General features: G+C 37.3%; 1 protein-coding gene across 4 annotated transcripts in view; it reads left to right on the top strand.

The window, feature by feature from the left end:
• Nucleotides 1-6,153, top strand: part of Neto (Neuropilin and tolloid-like) — a 341,810-nt gene that overhangs the window by 5,954 nt on the left and 329,703 nt on the right. The window lies entirely within an intron of this gene.

Consider the following 6,153-nt stretch of genomic DNA (forward strand, 5'->3'; position numbering starts at 1 on the left):
TTATGTTTAACCTAACCAAGGAAAAGTTGGAAAACCCCCGACTTTGTCACTTCAAAGTTCAATATCTCAAAAACGGCTGAACCGATTTTGATAAAACGCGTCTAAGAACCATCGCTAGAAAACCTGCTTTCATTAAAAAAACGCATTCAAATCGGTCCACCCGTTTTAGAGCTACGGTGCCACAGACAGACACACACACACATAGACACACATAGCGGTCAAACTTATAACACCCCTCTTTTTGCGTCGGGGGTTAATTTGCATTCATTCATTCCTTATATAACTTCAACGACAGGATGAATGAGTGGATAAGAGTCATGGGATTGAGAGAGACTAAGAAGAATAAAAATAGGAAACATTTATTTCTTATCTGACATAATCAATAGAAAGTAACAAATATTCCAATAACTATCTAAATACGTTTGTTATGAAAAAGGAATCCACTCAGCATTCGTCAGGCCGCGGAAGGTGACTCAAAGCTGATATTATGTGGAGATAGAAAAACTTGAAAAAAAAAACAAGAGAAAAAAAAATTAGTCTCTAAACAGTTAAGATCCATAATATAATAACTGTGATTTTTTGAGCTAGCCATGGTTTTAAATAACCTAACCATAAAAATTTCATTTTTAATACAAGATTTATTTGCTAACTGTACTTTTTTGACTATACTTGCATTGTCACCCAAACTACATTTGCATACCAAATTTCAAGTCGATGCTATTAACCGTTGAAGAGTTCGGTCCTGCGGAGACGATCCTGGCTGGACTACCAGAATGTCACTTCTATATTATTGTATTGTCACGCAATTTACATAAGCATTCCAAATCTCAAGTCAACCTGACTACTGGAAGTTGGTCAAATTTAACTTGCAAGATTTGATTACAGACAGACAGACAGAACGGGACAGGTGAAACTAATTCAAATATAAAAGCTTGTAAAAAGGCAGTCGAATTTTTATTTTTTATTTATGTACTAGGTACGTTTTTTCTACTTTGTTTCTACGCTACCAATGGTAAGTAAGTACCGGTGGTAAGGTAAAAAGGTTGTACTTTATTGACACGGACATTTGCACATCAACACCAGAATCAATCTTTTGTCCAAATCGATTGTGACATTCGAAATCAAAGAGCAATTTATTACAAGACGGACGTCACATCATCCTTTAACGCACGCTGAGTGTGTCACGTATCATTAAGTTTATATTTTATGAGCAATACAAGATAAAACAAATGTGATTAACAGCATGTAAAATACTAGCTGTTGCTCGCAATTTCGTCCGTCTGCAGTCTGCACTCCGCTTTTCTTAGTTAATATAACCAGTATCTGGGCGACCAAGCTCCGCTCAGGCTAAAACTAAAGCTAGATCAATTTTTCATCCCCGTAAACCCCTACATACCAAATATCATCGAAATCGTTGGAGCCGTTTCAGAGTCTCGTCGAGAATCGCTCGTTTAAAGGTGTTGGATGACTTGGATGTGTATTTTTCAAAAATAGTGCAGCCACGAGAGGTTTAAAATCGCTTCTGTAGTTTCAAAAATTAACCCTTTAATTCAAACATTTTTAATAAAACTTGAACTGTTAGGTATTTCTTGTTAAGAAAATAATGTTGGTAACAAAAAAATATACCTGTTTTTCTCATATTTGCTACTGCATAACTATAATGATAAAGTAGGTATTTAATTTATTTTGAGCTGTGACGATAGCATATCGACAATCATTATTTGCTTTTAGATTAGACAGGTATTTCCCCGATTTACTCAAACCCTGGCTTTTCATGTTGGAAACATTGGTAAACTCAGAATAAACGAAGTATCAAAAAAAGTTAAAATAAAGTAAAACGTTAAACCTACAAGGGGACTCCTTTAACTTTTTTTTTGTGGTTTTTAGTTTTTCTTTAAATGTATTTTAAGCTTTGGAAAATTACATATTTATTAATTACGTTATATCATTTTGTGTTTATCTCGCTTTTTTATGACCGTATTGACCGTGCCTTATATTAGGAATGACGTCGCATCGCCATGCCCGGGCCGGTCGCGTGCGGTGCGCGGTTCATCCATACAACGGACTTTAATTTATTACGTTTATTTTGAGTTTACGGTAAAGGTATGCTTCCATTGAAGCGGAGAAGCGACAAGAAGAGTAACTTTTTAGAGTTCCGTAGCCTACGAAAACTCATACAGTTTTGTCATTTTCGTCATGTCTGTCTGTCCGTTCGCCCTCGGCTTAGAGACTTCTGTGCTGCAAAAGATATAGTACAACCTATCCCCCGGTCATTCACATTCGTCCATGCACCCCTCTAATTACCGATTCACTTTTATTGCCTGCAAAAGCGATACGGTAATTAAAGTAAGTGCATAGATCTGGATCTATGTGAACTCAAGTCTAATTACCATGTTACTATTGAATAAAAAGGAACGGTAATTAGACAGGTGCACAGATCTGTGACAGATGGAAGAACGAAAGTCACCGACGTTGCTGAAAGAATAGTTCGCTGAAGTGGCTTTGGGCTGGCCACGTTCGTCGCAGGACTGATGAACGGTGGAGCAGACGAGTCCTCGAATGGAGACCACAGTGTAGGGCGTCCTGAGGCACGGTGGACGGACGATCTTAAGAGAGTAACTGTCGGCGGTTGGATGCGAGGGGCTGAAGACAGAGTCTTGTGGCGCGCCATGGAAGATGCCTATGTATGTCCAGCAGTGGACTGCTGTAGGCTGATGATGATGATGATGACAGATGAATGAGAATTACCGCCCTGATGTAGGCACTCACTTTATATGCGAGGATGGAGGATGGACGACGGTCCACGGACGAGGATGGACGATGAACTAAGAAACACTAGAGATGTGCTGTCCTCGCAATGCACATCTTGGTTGAAACGCAGGCTAAGTGTGTACATCCCTGAGGCACTCACTTTATATGATGTAGTTTCGATCCGGCAGTCGCGTGGGCAGAGCGAAGGGCCAGGCCCGCGCACGCGCCGCGGCCACGTCTCCCCGCAGCAGCGCCAGCACGTCGTCCAGGAACGCAGAGAGAGCGGCACTCCGCGTCCAGCGCGCGCGCCGCCGCCGCGCACTGACCGGCGCGCGCGCACGATGCCTGCAACCGAACGTTTATTTAACTTGATAACAAAGTCAAAGTATCTTTTTCACTTCTCATGCTCTTAAAATGTTACTTTAGTCTGCATATCGGGACGAAAGCTCCTTTTTATTCTCTAGGGATTAAAGTATTTTTTTTAATTTACTACGGAAACCCTTAAACAGCCAACACGGTGTTTGTGAATGGCGGATTTTTAGGGCGTGGAAATAACCTCAAAATGACAACTGTGCAAAAAATATAAAAAATACACGATTTAATTTCGTGAAACAATTAATGATTACGAATATGAATCGATTCAATTATAATATGGATTAATTAATTTTAAGCATAGTCCAATTAGTTTTAAAATAGTTTTCAATTTTGAAACTGTTGGCTAAATATATAGCTTTTAAAGCGTCACTTCATAAACAATAAAAGAAAAGAAAAAACCGCACAAAATTTTTTTTTGCTATTTCAATTTCGAAGTGATGGCCTGTCCTGTGTTTTTAAAAAGTAATATTGTAATTTTGAACAGAACAATGTTTTTTTTCCTCGCATTCAAAGTGAAAAGTAGAGTGTTTAACGTGAGACTAAACAACCATAATGCCACTCGAACTATAGCCACCCTCGCTTGTTTTAGTCCCTCGTTGAATAATCTACTATTCGCTTCTCATGCTCGTAAAGTTCGTATTTATGCTGTATCTAGGCGACATAAAATTACTTTTTATGCTCTAATGCATAAAATAAAATATTTGTCTAAGACCAAATTTTAATATTCATCCCATTTCAATCAGCTGGTAGACGGAAAAAAGCTGCTGCTCCTACTACAAAATGCAGATCTGCTTTTGCTAGGAGACAATTTCCTACGCAATCAGCGTACCTTTATAACAGGATAAACGCAAATATCAATATTTATCCGCTTACATGGTATAATTGCAAAAAAGCATTGGCCGCTTGGTTAAAGGACCTGAGTTACGATGACACAGAGGCACTACTATACCACGTAACCTAGTAGATATATGTGTCCGTTAGGGCTGGCTCACACGCATACTCACTTCGAATACCTCGCGCACAAGCACACACACACACATACACACACACATACACTTACTAATATATGGCAACAGATTTAGATACATTTAAGCTTAAATATATTATAATAATATTGTCTATTTTCTTTATCTTGCTGCATTGTTAGTGTATGCATTGTATAGTAGTGGGGTCTTCTGATAAGGTATCCTGCATACCTACTAGAAGGTCCCTAACATTCTTGCATGTACTTCTGATTGATTAATAATAAATTCATTTAATTTCAAAAGTAATCAGGTGTCAACAGCCACAAACGAAAAAGTTTAATTTAATAATGATTTTTAATTTATATAAATTTTAAATTCAATGAAATCAATCATAATAAATCAATAAAATTAAAACAATTAATAATGCATGAAAAACCTGATTTCGAATAAAAACCGCATTCAAATCGGTCCACCCGCTTAAGAGCTACGGTGCTACAGACAGACACACCACACATAGCGGTCAAACTTATAACACCCCTCTTTTTACGTCGGGGGTTAAAAATAAACTTGAATTCAATGTCTTTGGGCCCTAGGCATGTGCTCATACATCGTATGCAAAAGATGCCTCCTTACTAATAAACAGGACGTACTACTGATGAAGAGAAAAAGCTAATAATATTTTTTTAAAACCTTTTAGAACATTGTGCTGCAACCAGCCAGCTCAATCAGGGTTAACTACTAATTAATACGCGCTGTAACTATTAATTAATTACTATTATTGCTTCGTTATTTGAAACGTACTTTATGAACCGTTTTTTTTTTAGCCTGGTCAATTAATAATTAAATCATTAAATAAGACGTTACTTCGCTAAGGGGATATCTATGAACAAAAGTTACCCGTCCTCCTCCAAATTGGCGAGATGGCTAACGGATTTTCGTAAATCCCTCGGTAATAATAATATATAATTGATTACAGCTACACATTCATAATTTGTGAGTAACAATGAACTAAAACAATCAGGTAATCTGCACACCCACGACACTATGACAGCTATGTTCATGCAAGATATGAGTTATCATGCAGTTCCTCCACCCCCAACACATACAAATCACACAAACCCAAACATAACCACCACCACACGTAATACGGTATTTGACTATTTTGTATATGTTTTATAAATTAAAACTACACAATGCCTGTTATCGAATAGAAAAACAATTTTTAAGGTACCTTTACAAATAACAAAGTTATAAAGGTTTGAAATTCAAGATCAGACAGAGAAGACATACAGGCATGTGACGTCCACACGCAGTACCGCCATACTTGCTGCATAGAGAAAAACGTTTGAGATAGATTTTTCAAAAAATCACTATAAATCCAATTTTCAACCGATTTAAATTTTCTCTTCGCTAAACACTATCTGTAAATCTATATTTTCATAATAATATTAAGATATGGCAAAATCAGGAGTTGTCAAATACCGTATTTGTGTGTTTTGTTACCATGTTCTAGCGACTCCAAAAAACTACGAAAATACATAAGTATCGATACTTCAGCGCAAGCCAGCCTTCATTAAATTATTCTTAAAACTGACTCGTAAACAAAACAATTATAAAACAATAATCAAACGTTCATTGCACGACGATGGACTCGTCTATCAGCTACTAAGTATCAGTAAAATGCAGTGCCGATAACGACGCGATAGCTTAGAAATCTGTTATCTAAATGACTAATTTGATTTAGTCTACTTTGCATATTCCGTTTTAATTTATTCATTGATAACGTGGAAATACAATAACAGAGAATATACCTGACCATCAAACAGTTAAAAAACTTTGTCACTTCAAAGTTCAATATCTCAAAAACGGCTGAACAACAACACCATGAAACATGTCTAAGAACCATCGCTAGAAAACCTGATTTCAAATAAAAGAACCGCATTCAAATCGGTCCACCCGTTTTAGATTTACTATGTCGGGGCTAGCTCAACCGATGTCCATTTTTAATCCCCGACGCATAAAGAGGGGTGTTATAAGTTTGACGCTATGTGTGTCTGTGTGT

This window comes from Choristoneura fumiferana, chromosome 24 (genome assembly GCF_025370935.1).
Source record: "Choristoneura fumiferana chromosome 24, NRCan_CFum_1, whole genome shotgun sequence".
NCBI classification, from domain to species: domain Eukaryota; kingdom Metazoa; phylum Arthropoda; class Insecta; order Lepidoptera; family Tortricidae; genus Choristoneura; species Choristoneura fumiferana.